Source organism: Micromys minutus (genome assembly GCF_963924665.1).
Source record: "Micromys minutus genome assembly, chromosome: 1".
NCBI classification, from domain to species: domain Eukaryota; kingdom Metazoa; phylum Chordata; class Mammalia; order Rodentia; family Muridae; genus Micromys; species Micromys minutus.
This window is the reverse complement of record NC_137969.1, coordinates 56,238,548-56,255,418: the sequence shown is the minus strand read 5'-3', so window position 1 is coordinate 56,255,418 and position 16,871 is coordinate 56,238,548. Positions and strand designations below refer to the sequence as shown.

At 42.4% G+C, this 16,871-nt stretch overlaps 1 protein-coding gene across 1 annotated transcript in view; it reads left to right on the top strand.

Annotated features, from left to right (window-relative positions):
* Positions 1–10,912: 10,912 nt before the first annotated feature.
* Positions 10,913–16,871, top strand: part of ESRRG (estrogen related receptor gamma) — a 514,466-nt gene continuing 508,507 nt past the window's right edge. The window contains exon 1 of the mRNA XM_080942069.1: positions 10,913–11,036. The gene's annotated coding sequence lies outside the window, so the exon portion shown is untranslated. The remainder of the gene's footprint in view (positions 11,037–16,871) is intronic.

Genomic DNA, 16,871 nt, shown 5'->3' with positions numbered 1-16,871 from the left:
AAACCAAACATCTCAGCTTAGTTGTAGCTCAGGAGAAGAACATTTGCATAACAATCAGGAGGATCTAGGTTCAGTCCTCAATAAATTAACACCTGATACATTTTTAAGCCCTTTGCTCCACTTCTAAGGCTTCTCTTGATCCCACTCCCACTCTTGTGCTCTGTGGAGCAACCAGGGCTACTGTGTGCAGAGCCTGCCTTTGCTGGAACTGCACAGGCCACACATTTGCAGTGATGTCCAAAGTGTTCTTTTGTTACCTTCACTTTATGAAAATCGACAACTGGATCCAGAAACCGGACCACATCTGACTGTGCTTGATCCTTTCAGCAAAACTAGAGTTTTCTCTAGAAAAGAAATCTGTCTTGTCCCCGTAGCCAGAGGGGACCTCGAAAGCTTGCTCTTAAGTCCTTTCATTACTATGTGAAAGCCTTTGGCAGCTTTGCTGCTCTCTGTGAGTATAAGAGGTCCCAGGCTTGCCTGATACAGTTCCTGCCCTAAACCTAGATTGAGTGTCGTTTTCAAGGGGTCCTGTGTTTCTGGGTAAGAAATGATGCTGAAAGACCCCAGCTTGCCTGATGGGATTGTTCTTTGTTTTATACCATTTAGTAGAGTAAGAGATAGAACCATGCATGCTTATATTCAGTGCGTGTACACAATTTACTTTATTCCATACCTCATGTGCTTTTGAGTCTATGCCAATAGCTCAGTTGAAAATTTCAACTCCAGTTGTATTCAATCTCTCTTAAATCGTACATGCTTTCTTCATTCTTTATCGGCCTTGCCTATCTAGGACATGGGGTAGTAGAATTAGGTATTCCAATATTACTCACATTTTATCATATATTTTATGTATAGTAGTTTTAGAAGAAGAATATTAATATGGGTCCCAATGTGGTTATTGAAATTTTAAAGCTTTTAAAAATAGTTGCTTCTCTCCCATTCCCTCATTTTAAGATAATTTAGTTATATTAAGCCTGTTAGGGCAGACTCTTAAAAAGTCTCCTCTGCTACTTCCTATCTGGGTTTTGATCTGAAACCTCCAGTATAATAAGTATATTTCTAAATACATGCTTCTAGTTGCTGTCTACTATAATCATTTTGATTTTTAGTTTTTGACAAATGATCCTTAGAAAGAACTCATAAGATAAGGTGTGAGTTTGTGCCTGAATTTATTACTGGTTGAACTTTTTGTATTTGCAAGATAGTTTAGTTGGTTATAAAAATCACCTCTTCCAATACATTGAAGGTTTATTCCATCTTCCAGCCTGAAGTATTTACTTTAGAAAATTTAACAATAATTTTCCTTTTGTTATAAGCCATGCAGCCTTTTACTAGAAACCTAACAATTTTACAAGAACACCCTTTACTGCTAGATAACAGACTTGGGTGTAAGCTGTCAGTCTGTCATGTCAATCAGCACATGTCTGAAACCCCAGGTCTTAGTGTTTGTCCTAGTCCCCTGGATTGCTTCCTTAGAATCTCTTACCATCCAAATGCTTCAGTCTCTTTGTCCGTTTTCATGATTCATCTCTTCCCTTTTAATCTCCTGTCTCTTTTCATTTCTTTGAGATTTAAAAAGCCTTTCTTCCTTTTAATGTTTGTGTTTAGTAAGCGTCTCTATGCTGTTTGTTTCCAGGTTAGTTGGGTATTTCTGAAATAAATTTTTTGTTTTTATTCTGGTTCTCTTCAATCCTGTCACTACACTTAAGAGCTTTTGAATCTCACGGCAGTGTCCTTTATATTTTTAATGATTTTTTTTGCAGTATTTTCAAGTTTCTTTTGAAATGATTTTATTGCCACCAGGGATGTTATTCAGCTTCTTCTGGCTTGTAGTCATGATAACCTTGTATGAGATCTGACCTTGATATTTCTTCATCCTTCATTTTTATATAAAATTAGGTTTCCTGGGTTTTTTTGGGGGGAGGTATAAAATGTAGCTCAGAAAAAAAGAAATTACACTAACTCTTCAGCTCTCCCTGTGTTTCTATTGTGACAAAAACATTGGCTATTACTTTCTTGGGTTCTTTGGCCATTGTTCCTCCCCTCTCTCACTGTAGACCTTGCCTTTCAGCCCTCCTATCCTATATCACTAAAGTTTGAGCTGAACTGAACACAGGAGTGTATTTCCAGTCATTCCAGAGGGAAAGGGCAATGAAATGAGAGAATTCTTCCCCTACCAACTTGTAACTCATGGAACGTATTGTGATTTATAGAAACATGTGTGACCAGGGCAGCTGATTTACAGAAGAGTCTTTATCTCCCAGCCATTTTTAAGTACTTGTATATCTTTGACAGAAAATGGGGGTGGGGCCTGTGCTCCCTGAGTCCTGACATTTCAAGGGGGATGTTAGAGGGCCTCAACTTTTGACTCCTGTGGGTGACCACAGCTGCTCTTATTTCAAGGCAGCGGTGATGACATCTGGTCTGGAATAGGCATAGTCATTCAACATGGGGGCTTAAAAGAGAGGGAGTCCTGGTGTCTCAACCACTCAGGGAAGGCTAAAGTCACCAAACAGCCATCGATGATATTCCCCTTACCATGAAGCCATGCTTTTCAGTAGTATGATTATCCCTCCTCTCCCTTCTGGTGACTGTGCTTGGCCCACCTTGTGGCTCCTTGTTTTCAGGCTCACAGTTCCATTCCATTTCTTTCCTCATTCCCCTGCATATGAGAGTCTGAGAGAGCAGCAAGTCTCCTACATTTGTTGTAAATGCTGACGTCCAGCCTGGGATCTGGTTACCTAGTTGCTTAATTTATATAGTAGTGAGAAATATAAAAAAATCGTTTGATATCACTGTGGCAAATGGATTTTCAGAATTTCTAACTGCAAGTCACCTAAGCCGTATCCCTTCAGATGAACGGCACACACCTGAGCAACAACAGCACTAGGAAATGGTCCATCCTAGGCCCACCCGTGTTCTAGACAACCAATCACTGCAGAAAAAAAAAAAACCACGTCTAATACAGTTTGGATATAAATTTTGCTTCTTGCTTTTAACACACACAAATTTCTATTTATTCCCAGGCTTCTTCCAAAAATAAATGTGTAGCAACCTACAAAAATAACCGTAATTACAAAAGATAAAGTGTAATTAACTATCTGGTTGAGTGTATTAGTCATAGTGGACTAGTTAAGCATTTTGGTGTCCCTGGGTGTTCCTAGGTGATAGCTTTAGCCCCCATGTGGACAGGCAGGGTTTGCTGTTCTGATCCATGGTTATTCTGGGACACAGGACCACCCTCAAGGATTTTATATACATACAAAAAGGAAAAAGAGAGACAAGGGAAGGGAAGGGGAGGGAGAGAATTTTAGGGTCCTTGGATGCTACATCCCCTTTGTATGTAGACTGTGGTCAGAGTTTAGTCATGCAGTCCTCTTGGCAACAAGGGAAGCTGAGGAGGGTACTGTACCTGAGTGCCCAGGGAAAAATAGAAATAGAGTTTGGTGAGCCAAGTGTCTCCTGTGGTGAGGAAATGAGCCAAAAGAAGGAGGGAAACTTCAGTAGGGCAGAGAGGGCATTTCATCCAGAAATGAATTGCATAAGGTCCACGTACATGGAGGGGCAGCTCCTTAACTGCCAACATTTGAGAGTCAGCTGCCAATGCAGAGGTTTCTGAAATTTAAGTAAATAAAAACGGCGGTGCACCCAGGCCACTTGGTAGAATGCTTGCTTAGGATGTATGAAGCCACGGGTTTGGTCCTCAGCATGGTGACAACAAACCAAGCACAACGGTGCATGCCTGTGACCCCAGCAATTAGGAAGTAGAGACAGGAGGGTCAGAAGCTCAAGGGCATCCTTGGTTGGAGCAGAAATTTAGGGCCAGCCTGTGATACCTGAGACCCCATCTCTATAACAAGGCAAAAATAAAACAATAATATGAGTCAAAGGTCTGAGGATTAAAAACAAACAAACAAACAAACAAAAAAAAAACAGTAGGATGAGTTTGAAAAATGGGGAGGGCTGTTGGAATCATTGGGGCTTCACATGTGGTCAGAGAAGGAGCCCAAGGTAGCCTCCTTCAAAGGACTTGTTTCTATATGAAAGCTTTGGGGAAGATTCATGGTTTATGAACAAGGAGGTGCTATCATCAAACTCCTTAGAAAAGATGGCCCTGAGTCCTCCTTGTCACCAGCCAAGGCTTTGAGTTCAAAACAGCCTTCATTCAGACACCCAGTCACTGAAGGCCTGAACAAACTGGTTTTACCTCGGCAGGCTCCCATCCCAGTCATGCTTCTGGGGAAAGCTCCTGCCATTATCAGGGTGAGTGTCTCCATGGGTTCTATAAATTCAGACTCCAAGTGCAGTCTCAGATCTACCAGGGCCATGTTGTTCCAGTATCGTAATCGATGGCTGCATCTCCCTTCGAAGCTCATAAAGTCACCTCCTTTGACATTGATTTTTCTTCTGTTCCCCCCATCCCCCATGGCCTTTCTTTGCTTCTCTTGTCTCTTTATTTGTGAAGGCATGGTGTTTTATGGCCAGGTACCCTTATAATAACTGTAGTAGCCATACATGTAGGGTTGTTCAGCGTGTCACTGCCTAAATAAGCACTGTTCTAGCAAGAACTAGTTGTAGGAAGAGGTCCTGCAACCCTCTCAGGGCAAGACTATTTCTTTTCTATTAGAAGGTATCTAAACATGTTGCTGGGTGCTTTTTGCTTAGAGTTGCAACTTAGGAGATTGTCACATAGATTCTGTCCTGTCTTTTATTCTAAATGATGTTAATGTGTATTCCCATGCATATGACTGCTCTTATGTGTAAAGGCAATTGTGCATGTGTGTGTGTGTGTGTGTGTGTGTGTGTGTGTGTGTGTGTGTGTGTGTGTGTGCTTGTAGAAGTCAGAGGTTGACATCCGATGGTCATTCTTGGTTATTCTCCACATCATATGTCGAGGTAAGGTCTCTCACTTGAACCCAGAGATAAGTGAATTGGTAAGTTTAGTTGGCCAGCTTCTTCCAAGAGTCCTTTGTCTCCTCCTCTCAAGTGCTGAGATTATAAGCAGGCTGCCATGCTGGCTCAGCCTTTCTGTAGGTGCTAAGGATCTGATCTCCAGTCAGTCCACATGGTTACATGCAGCACCTTACCTACCAAGGCATCTTCCTAGCTTCCCATCCTTTTGAGTTGATTCCATGAAATTGAGAACATTTCAGAAAAATGACCCCAAGTGCTGTCTCAGACTTGACATGGGCATTTATTTCTGCATCTCAGCAAAAGCCCATGCATTGTTAAACGTGAAGGCAAATGAAATGTGTATCTTCCTTAGAGAACGTGTGGTTTGTCTGGCATTTCTGTTCCCCCGGTATGACCTTTAGAAGGAAATATGATCGATAGCCCGTTGGATATTCTCTACTCTGCCTGTCAAGGTCCAGAAGGGAGAAGTGTATGGGTTTTGATGAAAAGGACCTCTAATGGCTAAGTGCAAACTTAGAAGAAAAAAAAATCGTCCTCTCCCACAATAATTTCCAGAAGGTTCTCAAGCACATGATATACAAAGACTGGCATTTTTCACTTGGGCATCTGCTATCTTTGCCTAGCTCAACATTCCAGTGAGGGGTTTTATTTATTTATTTTTTTTCTAGAGCTTAAAACCCACATGTCAGCAGTGAGCAGCTACCCGGCTTTGTAAAGAATGCCACGGCTAACAAGCTCACAGCTGCTGAGGACTGGGCTGAGCCCTGCTGGTGCAGCAGGCTGTACACAGGGCCTTTGTGCCACAGGACCTACCAGGGAGGCTCCAAATGCCCTGACTTTTGGCAAACCATGACAAGCCCTTTCTTCCACATTAGCCAAAGTTTGGTGATAACAGCCAGACCATCAGTGGCTCTCGAAAAAACACAAAGGATCTCTTCTTCCATAGTTCCCTTTTTTTTTTTTCTTTTAACAAAAGACATCATGTTTTAGGAGCAAGACCAAAACATTTGTTTATCACACCACTCAAATTATTTAGAACTAAATTAATAATTTCATTACATCTAAGCACACCACCTAGTGTTCTTGAACAATTGGTAGGTGGCTGCAAGAGGTAAGTACAGGGACCACATGCTTTTCTAGTGATTTGTGCTTGGTTTTGCAAATTGCACTATAATGGATAATTTTAAAGTGATCAAGGAGAGAGGGAGGAAGAGGAAAGAAAAGGGCGTCTTGCTCTTTGAGTTTGTTTTCTTATGGTTTGTTCCATAACACACAGAAGTTCCTTTGGTGACTAAAGATGCCTGTGTCATGGAGGGTGGCTCAAGATACGGCATTCTTATTGCCTCCAATTGCTTGTGATAAACCACTTAAGAAATTCTCTTTATTCTCAATTATCTCCATTAGTCAAGTTTTCACCCTTGTTATCTTCTGTAAGTTCTTAATGCCCCTGAGGAAGTCAAGAAATAGTCAGTGAAGTCCGGGGAATTTAGGCTTATTCAGAGAATTCATGGGCATTGAATTGGATACATTGTCAACAGCCTGGTTTTGGATACACATAGATCTCTTTCTCTCTTTCCCCTTTTCCTCCCTCCCTCCCTCCTTCCCCCTCCCCCTCCCTCTCTCTCTCTCTTCTCAGGTTTTTTTTTTTTTGTTTTGTTTTTTGTTTTTTGTTCTTTTTTTACATTTCACTTTAGAAACAACATGGTGGGGGTGGGGGACATGAGACAGAATCACATTCTAATGTGAACATAGTGTATGGTTTCTACTTATATCATAATGAAGAGTTCACACAGATGGATAGAGGTTCCTTTGGTCTCGGGAACCATTCTGTCACCATGAAACTTATCCCAGCACTGGCTTCAAGGCTCCCTAATGACCTTCTAGATATGAAGAACCCAATCTTAGAAACCTACCTATGGGAAGTTATCCTGGTTCATGCAGGGACACTTCTGAAGTTGCTTCAATGTTTTCATAGTTTTAAATTTCAGTTTCCAAAATCCTAAGTATATGCCCATGTGACATAATTAGTTTCATCTTCCTCCATCAGACAGAGAGCTCCTTCCCTCTTGTCACTGTTGTTTCTCAGAACTTCTGTGCATCTCCTAAGTGGGGAACAGGACTCCCCTGATGGGTGTTTTTCGGTACAAATCCATTCAGCTATAAAAAAGCACGGTCAAGAGCTAAGTTAGGTTTTTCTGTCCTGGAGCCAAACTTATCACATGTGGTCCACGTCTTTGTCACTTCTTGCTATACAAAATGGAGTTATGATTAGTTCAGGAGCACGAGAGAAGAATGGTCCGAGCCAGTGGACATGCACTCGCTCATAACCATTGCCCTTTTAATTTGAGGCTCTAACAGATGGAACATTATTTGGAGGTTGCAGTCACAGCAAAAATACTGTTGGTGCCCTCTCGGGTTTTGCCTGGAGAAGCCCAAGAAGCCTGTTTCTTATAATTAGAAGGTGCATGAGAATCTGAACGGAAGCAGAGTCAGGCACTGTGAGCATGAACGGACTCACCTTTTAGAAGTGCCAAGTGAGGAGCCAGCCTGAGGTTGCCTGGAGCTTTCTTTAGGATAATACCCAAAGGGAAACCCCCATAGATTGAAGCCAAGAATTATCAAATGACCCAGGATTACCCCCTCTCATTTACCCACTCCTTTCTCTGTTGTCGCAGAACCACCCGAGGACATAGAGCTGCTGACTTCAGCTCCTCGGCTGGCACATAGGACTTAGATCCTGAATTGAAGGAAGGGGAAGTCTCCCATAGAACCCTTCTTTCTTCTGTGATTCCACTTTCCCTTTGTCAGCTTCCAGGAATGCACTTCTTTCTATATTAGTGTCTGTTCCACTCACCGATTTCTTTTGATAACAGGTTACCTGGAAAGGCCAAAGAAATCCCCCTAGCCATCTCAAGTGTCACTGTTTTTTATAATATGGAGCCATTGAAGGGTCTCCCAGAAGAAAGAACAAAGTTATTTCAGACCCATGGACCTAAGTCCTGACTGTCCTCACACAACTTGATTATTACTTTAGTGAGTCATTTCTTTCTGTGGGAGTTCAACTGCTCTGACCACTTATCAATCAGCAGATCAGGGAAAAGCCAGTGGCTGATAGGACAGAAGGGGAAATGTGAGAACATGTTTCCCACCTTTGTTGGTTTGGTTGACGCATGGCCTCTGCTTCAGAGTATCTTGCTTCAGCCATAGGTCCATTCTGAGAGCTGGATTTTGGAGGTTGGCATTTCCTCGATCAACCCCTTTGCCTTTCTCAGGGTGGAGCTTTTTCCAAATAGGAGGAGACTCTTGGCTTCCCTGCCAGCTGCTTGCGGGTGTCTGTCTGGTTCCCTTAATGCACAAACTTGTTGTGTCCCCAGATGACCTAAGACCCCAGTGGCTCAAGCCTGACAGGACATGGGGTCTAACTCATTTACTATTGATGGTGCCACTTTGGGGAGAGGGGGGCTGTTATACTTTTATCAAGATCTTCCTCATGTTTAACCTAAATTTTATTCGACCGCATCTTGTTTTACCACTTCAGCAATTTTCCTGGGCCAAAGAATCCATTTATTAAGCTATGTTGCCAGAAAGTCCTTTCCTCCCTCCCTGGCTCAGACATCTTGGCACATCACCATGCATGATCCTTGAGGCCCAGGTCAGAGGGTCATGTAGGTATGATTGCCTTCTAATAAGGTTCTTTGACATCTCAGTTATTAAATTCTCTTGAATGGGAGTTCAAATCTACCCACCTCACAGCAAGATTTCTCTCACGATTTTCGAGCCACTGGCCACCTTTCTGGAAGCATGTTCCTGCTTCTGTTTTGCACAGGTTGACTTAACTTATCTCAGATGATGCCACCTGTGTCCAAGGATGAAGCCATGTTTATTTAGTCTGACTTCTTGTTCCTGGTTATCAGGAAGGGTGCCTTCTTCTGGCTGCCAGGAAGGGTGATTTCTCCAGGGTGGCACTGTCATAGGCACATATAATTGGGATACAGCCATAGGCACGTGAGACAATGCTTGGAGCTCAAGTTCCAGCCATGGTCTAGGACTTGGGAGGTGATCAAACCATTGCACCTGCTCCTTCTCACACAGAGTGAACTCCCTGCTGTCCCTTGGGTCTTCTTGGCCGGGCTGATGAGCATGCTTCTTCTTCCTCTCTTTCCTCTGTTCTGCTGCTGCCTTGTTGACTCCGAGGACACTGAACAGTTTCTGACTACCATAGAGACTGTCTTTTGCCAGGAAACCCTAATTTCCTCGCTTGCTCCTGTGGCTTTGAAGACAATTTCCTTGGTTCTGTCATTCTCATAAATCTGTATTTACGAAATAGTCTATTCTAGATTGTAATTCTGTGAGGCAGAGAGAAGTATAAGCTAGGTGCTATGGCTCAGCTGAAAGGTCTGTAGAGGACCTGAACACTAATGGGCATAGGGCCCAACTGAAGTGGGATCTGGCAGAGTCTTTAAGATGTGGAGCCTAGACAAGGGAAGTTAGATCATTGGGCAGAGACATAGCTTTAAAAGGGACAGTGACGATGAAGCTCCTTGCTCTTTCTTTTCTTGCTTCCTGGATGCCTCAGCTTCCCCTACCCACCTGCTGATGTCTTGATGCACTCCTTTTCCTTAGACCTAAAATGAACAGCACCAGCCAAGTCCAGACTGGAACCAATCCTACTCTTGCCTTCTTGTTTGGTGATTAGCTCATGTGTTTGGTACAGAGACCAACGGTTTCAGGAGCCATTTCTAATCTCGTCTGCTTTCTCGAAGACTTAACTTGCTGTAGGCAAGGCTCTGAGATTTTCAAAAGCTAGGGGATTATTCCCTTTGTATATCCATGGATCTTCCTGAGTACGCAAATCTCAAACAGGAAAGAGGCATAGTCTGACTTGAGGACTCTGCTACCTTGAGGAACCCTGAAGCCAGTGTGGATGGAGCATAGCTTCCTGCGGTGCCAACAGTAGTAGAACAGTGCTTCTCACCTTCCTGATGCTGAGGCCCTTTTATACAGTCCCTCATGTTGTGGTGAACCCCAACCATAAAACTGTTTTCCTCGTTACTTCAGAACAGTGATTTTGCTACGGTTATGAATTATTAGGTAAATCTCTGTGTTTTCCAGTGGTCTTAGGTGACCCCTGTGACAGGGTCATCTGATCTTCAAAGGGGTCATGACCAACAGATTGAGAATTCCTGTGTTACGTGATGCAAGAGGTCTGACTATGAATGGTAGACTGGCCACATCAAAGATGCTGATCATACCTGTGCAGTATGATTTGATATGCACTGTTATTAAAAAAAAAAACACTCTGGCTACCAATTTAGAGCACAGTGGATTGGGAGGATCAAATGTCCTCACACCACATTCAAATGCATAAAGAAAATGTAGGCCGCTTCATTTTTGTGGCTGCTCCTATGTCTCTGTGCAGCTGGGAAACACTGGGAAATATTACAGCCTAGTTTCTTTTGGTTATGTTTATTCCTCATTTACTTAAGATGAACTGTTCCAGACAATTTTCCAGTTGGATTTACCTCCTCGGGGTAGAAGGCTCCTGGTATATAGTACTCAAGGGGTATTCTGTCATTTGCCGCATCCCCACTACTGTCCTCTGCTGGAGTGGCCACCTTATTGCCCCGTTGACCAGGCTTCTATGTCTCCAAGAGTTCTGAGGCTCATGACCTTAGACCTTGTAATTCAGCATTGGTAGGGCCTGTCTATTCTCTTCTGAACCTGGATTTTCTCCAGGACACTGCTTCCTGTCTTTCTGCAGTATGGCTCTGTGTTGGTCTGGGATATGATGCACCCCCTACAGTCCTAGCCCGCAGTGGACACCTTAGCCATTGTCATTGTCATTGACACAGGGACTTCTGAATCCTTCCTTATTATATCAAATCCAAGGCTGTCTCTAGGAAATAAGATTCAGACTATCTCTAATCTCACCCCAGTTTCTCTTTCATTTCTTCTGCTGGCCCACTGTAGGTCAGATTGTAGTGTGCACCTTCCCAGATGGTTCCGGAGAGAAAGAAGAGAAAACCCCCTACATGCCTACCTCCTCTGGAGCAAGAAGTCTAGGTGTAAGGGCCTTGATGCACATCTGCTTTTCTGTCCATCTTCTCTCTCTTGACACTTTGGTACGTATATGAGCTAGCCAGCCTATAGTCAAAACACTATAATCTTGTAGAAAAATTGAAGCTCTTAACTATGGGATTTATGGTCTTTTTTCACTCCCCCCTCCAAAGATTGGTGTTAAGACTTCTGTCCAGTTACAGAGGTTGGGCAAGTCAGCTTTGAAACTCAAAGCTTAATTAAAGCCAAGTAAGGTTTTCTTTCTTGAAGGTCTTTTCCACTACGTCCCCCACTGGAACAGAAATCCTCACCAGCTTAGCTGTGGAGATGGATTGGTGTGAGGGGATATGACTTAATCCATGGGTTTATAATTTTCTAAATGCCCTAGCTGTTAAAAGTAGGAACCTGACTGCTGAAGAGTAGTTGGAGCTTAGCGGTGCAAGTGAGTGTGAGAAGTTGGTGGACTCTAAACATCTAGGTGTATAGTATTTGGAGCCTGATCACATGATTTGACGAGAGTCTGAGGCCTCTGCTTGGCATGGGCAGATGGTGGTGCTGCTTGTCCTAATGTCTAGCAGTCAGGAAGACATACAAGCTTATGGCCTAAAACAAGATAGTTCTTTAGAAAAATCACATTATAGCCAAAAGGATAAAACTAGAGAAGTATTTATGGGATAAATAAAATGATGGCTTGATTCTGCCATGCCCCTATAGGCATAGGCTGACCATGAGGAGTTAATCTGACAGCATGTACTCCTCTGCCAAGACCAATCATAAGTTGAACACTAGATCTCTTCTTCTTACAAGACATCTTCTCTTATGAATATAGTCAAGACTTGCCGATCAGAATAGTTTTTCTTTTCTCTTTCCCTTTCTGAAAATCTCATAGATTGCTCTCCCAATCCCATGATACAGACGTCCTAATATTTTTACTGTCACCAACTTCATTTTCCTCATTGTTGTCAATACTTTGCAAACATCATGAGTTTAGAAAATGAAACTAGAAAGGTGACTGAGAAGTAAACAACTCAAAGATGAAGACATCACTGAAGAGTCCTAGGTCAAGAGGGAGAGCAAGGGGGCTGGAGAGATGGCTCAATGGTTAAGATCACTGGCTGCTCTTCCAGAGGTCCTGAGTTCAATTCCCAAAAACCACACAGTGCCTCACAACGAAGTGTGTTGGGATCAAATGCCCTCTTCTGGTATGTCTGAAGACAGGTACAGTGTACTCACATGCATAAAAGTAAACAAGTAAATTTAAAATATTGTCCTTTTTAAAAAAAAAAAAAGAGGGAGAAGAAACCACTGAGGATGTTCTCTTCACCATGATGCATTTCCTGGTTTAGTAGCTCATTTAGTCAACCTAATACATATTTATCGATCACCATTTTTCGTCTGTATCAGACTGTGCCGGGCGTTACAAGGATATAAAACTTAAAATGTTGTAAACACATCTCCTGTTCCACTGACATTCAACTGGGGACCAGTTCTAGGTTTTGTTTGTCAGGGGACACACAGCACAGGATCTGGTTTGTTCTGGAATCGTTATTTACTAGAGGCACAGCTTCCTTCTTTTCAGGACATGGAGAGTTGTGTTTATAGACTTGGCCTTAGTCGGCACCTGGCGTGCTGCTCAGCTTCCTTCTTAATACCATGTTTGTTCTGTCATCTCTCACAAGTATTTTTTTTCTTTAAATCTCTAAACAAATATATACTTTAAAAAAATCCACTTTGAGGGCTGGAGAGATGGTTCAGCTGTTAAGAGCACTGGATATTCTGCCAGAGGGCCTGAGTTCAATTCCCAGCACCCACATGGTGGCTCACGACCATCTGTAATGGGATCTGATGCCTTCTTCTGAAGGTACTTACAGTGTACTCAAGGTGGTTGCAGTGTACTCATATACCTTAAATAAACAATATTTTTTTAAAGAGGAAAATTTTATTTTTAAAGGGAAAATATTATTATTCATTCTTTGAAAATTCCATCCACGTAGTGAATGTATCTTGACCATATCACTCCCTCTCACCTCTCCCCAGCCCCCCTCAACAATCCCTAAGGAAACAAGCCTAAGGCTTTTGTGTAACAATGAAACATTTCAAATGTGTTCCAGAACAGATCTAGCAGGGTCGGGTGGCCGACCTCAGAAGGAACTGCAGGTCATTGCACTTGAACATCTCTGGCTGTTGGGTGAGAATTGTTTTGAAGACGTATTACATTCCCCGATCAAATGGAAAAAAAAAATGACACCTGCCATCGTATCTAGGAAACACCAGGCTAACATGGCGAAGAGCCACACACTCTCCCACACACCCTTGCTATGGAAACCTTCCACAGCCCAGCCTTGGCAACTGGGGCCACCTCCTTGTAGAGACTGGATAACTCCTCAGATCAGAGAAAACTCTAAACATATTCTTACTTTAGAAGTTCTGGAATGTAGTTAATGGGTATTAGGTATATTTTTTCCCCTTTTTAATATTTAGCCTAGCGGGTCTCCTTTTTAATACCTGGACCAACTTTGTAGATTCTTGCACTTTAAATACATGAGTCAGGAGATTTTGTAGGAAGATGCCGCAGTAGAAATTAGTGCTGCTCTGATTCAGGGCTGTGTCAGTGGCTTCCTGGGTGTTGAACTTCCCATGACCTGGTATTGGGCTTTGGTTTGGTTTTGTTGTCTAGGCCCACAAGGGTTAATTTGCTCTGCTGCTTTTAGGGTTTGATGAGAACCACCTTATATTAATGTGGTTTTGAAATGAGAAATCTGTACGTGCACAAAGAGAGCCTTGGGTAGTTTTGCAATTGCAAATAAAAGCCCTAACAAATGCTCATTTAAAAAAATATATTTCCCTAGATGAGCACATTAAGGCTATAAGCTGCATCTTTGTTTCCACTTGAATAAACCAGGTGTGCTTCTGAAGATTAGCTATTTTTTTTTTTATAAAGAATGATTTCGAAGTAAATGACAATGGGCTCATTTCTCTTTATGCTGAGGATAACATTAAGGAAAAACTGCTATGATTAGTTTTAATATCTCAGATAGCTTAATGAGTACTTACTAAAACTGCGAGTGTGTATGCAGGAGCCCGCAAGCACAGAGGGTGGATCTATGTGTACACATGTGCCTGCATAATCGGCTAACATCTTAAGTAATACCTGTCGGGGTTTTTAATAACCCAGTGCCCATGAATTATTCTGCCGGCTGTTCTCGCCAAAGCTTTCAGTAGGAAGTCCATTTTCCTGGGGTGGATTTTATTTTATTTTTAAAAGAAAGTGTCAGTCAGAAAATATGAAAATGGACTGGGCTTTTTATGTGTCATTTATATCAGCGATTGTGGCCTGGTGATAAGTCATCCTCAGCTTCTTCTCTACTTTATGACTGATCTGACCTGCTAGCTCGAGGTCAGACTGTGGATTTGGGGGTGACTTTGTTAGATTTAAACAATAGCACGTGGCTCGGTATTGGGAACCTGTGAGACATGAGTTAGCTGTTTCAGGAAGGGGGTACACCACTTTCATTTCTCATGGAGTAGAATTACCTTTCTAGTAAAGTCTACAGACAGATGCAACAGAGAAAGAGCACGGCGAGAATCTATGCAGGTGGTGTGTGGGGGTGGGGTGGGGTGCGAGAAAATAGAGGAAAAGCCTTGGCATTTCCAAGGTCAGCTTCAAGTGGTTGACATCAGTCTGGGCAAGAGTCTGTGTTGGCACAGAAAAGGGTGGGTAGTGGCAGGCTGGATTCTAACCTGCAGAAAGAGGGAGGGCTTGGTCCTTTGGCTTTTACACTTGAGGTTCTGCTATGCAGTGCAGTAAACCTAAGAAGTGAATGTTGCTTTACCACTTAGTCAGGTCTCCATTATAGAGTTACTAAGCTAAGTTCAGTCACTACAGGATGCATAGCATCCTCTCCGCTCACCCATGGCTATTCTCTGTTATTGGCAGCCTCTTTGGAATTTGGAGAGAGGTAAAAGTAAAATCAGGCAGTATTTCCTTTCTCTTATTCTGAGCGTTAGATTGAGGTATATGAAGGTCATGGGGTTGAAACTCTTGTCCATGTTCCGTGGGAGACAATCTTAGCTTTCCGTGTTCCCAGCTAATGAATCTTCAGTACAGCCTGCCCTCTTCTTGTTTGTTCATTGCTTTTGTTTTTTGAGGCAGGAAGCTGGCCTCGAACTTCCTAGTCAGAGGATGACCTTGAACTCCTGAATCTCTTGCCTCTACCTTCCCAGTGCTACAATTCTAGGAACGGCCTGTGCTCAGTTTGTTCTAAATTATTAGCCACTTTCTCGTTCCTGTGTGGATAAAATTCTATATCAAGAACATTAACACCATCTTTAGAAATAGGATTTAAATTGTTGTCTATATGTGTTTTTTTTAAGAGCCAGGATGTGGGTACAAAAACAAAAATGCTTTTGCCTCTTTTCCCGAGATGCTGGCTCAGTGAGAGTAATGACGACAGGGTGTAGAGTGGCTAAATTTAAAGCTCAGGGTTAAGATAATGACTCGTTAGTAAAAGTACGGAGGAGTGCTATTGCCTGAGATCCTTTATAGACGATTGTCAGATGGAACGGGCTTATCAATGATGCTCTCATTTTAGGAAGTCTGCCCGAGAGTTTTGGTCTATCGGAGATAAGTTTGCAAGTGTTCATTTATTATTGATGGGCTCTGGAAATGACACCAACTTTTCAGGTTGGGTCTGATGATTTTATATTGTTTGGGTAAATGGAAGGAGAGAAGTTTCCTCTTTGTAACCAAACCCAGCTTCCTTCTTTCCATTTATGGAAAGTTCCTTGAGCCCAATATAGCTGCAATTGGTGAAGGCTGCTCACTGCACAGGGTGTGGGCGGAGGATGGGCTGAGATGGCGCTAAAAATGTGGAAACTTTGTCTTATCTGCTGAGAACCTTAATGGCTGTCAAGGGTTGAGTTTTGTGTGTGTGTGTGTGTGTGTGTGTGTGTGTGTGAGTGTGAGTGTGTGCGTGTGTGTGTGTATACTGTGGAGTGGGTTATCAGGGAAGACAGTCTCTTGACATGACAGTGGATGGCAAACTCTCATGCTGTGGGAACTAGGAGAACTTCTTTGGTGCCCCGAGAAGGCTGACACAAAGCAATCCCATGGTATGTCACTAGTGTGTGCCAAATCGTCTTCATGGCTGCATCCAGTTAAACAAACCCCTCTGAACATCTCTTACTCTTTTTTATTCCCCCCCTTTAAAATGAACAGATTAGGTTTCTACTTTTAGCTCCAAGAGCTTATAATTAGAAACAGCTTGCACCTTACTTGTTTATAAACACCTACACCAGTACATGTTGGCCTGGGTTAGGCTGGAAAAATGACAAAGTCTCTATTGCATTGTTGTTGCAAGCTATGACATGGAAAGTGTTCGTGTGTGTGTGTATAGTGATATGGTTATGTGTGTATGCATATATAAGCCAGACCACATGTAATTTTTGTGCACACATGTGCTTATATGTGTGTACATATGTGCATGTGTATGTGTACATAAATAGATTATTTTCCTTCCCTTCTAGATAATGTCTTCAAGCCACATACAGCATGTCTCCTGGGCTAGAGTCATACCATAGAACCCTTCTTTCTTAGGAAATGAACCAGCTGGTGGTCAGTTGTTATTTGGGACAAGGTTAGGTTTTTTTTTTTGTTTTTGTTTTTGTTTTTAATGACACCCTTGAGAGAAATTTGAGTGACTCATTTTATCAACTCAGGCTCTGCATTGGATAAAATGCTTGCTCTATTTCCATAATTTCTATATTTATATGTCATTCAGCATACTGTATAGCTGAGTGACTCAAGAAAAAACAAATAGAGAGAGCGATCCATGATATAAATAATTCCACATTCTATCAAAGCCGAAATGCATATCTGTGGTCAGAGCGAGCCCACTTGG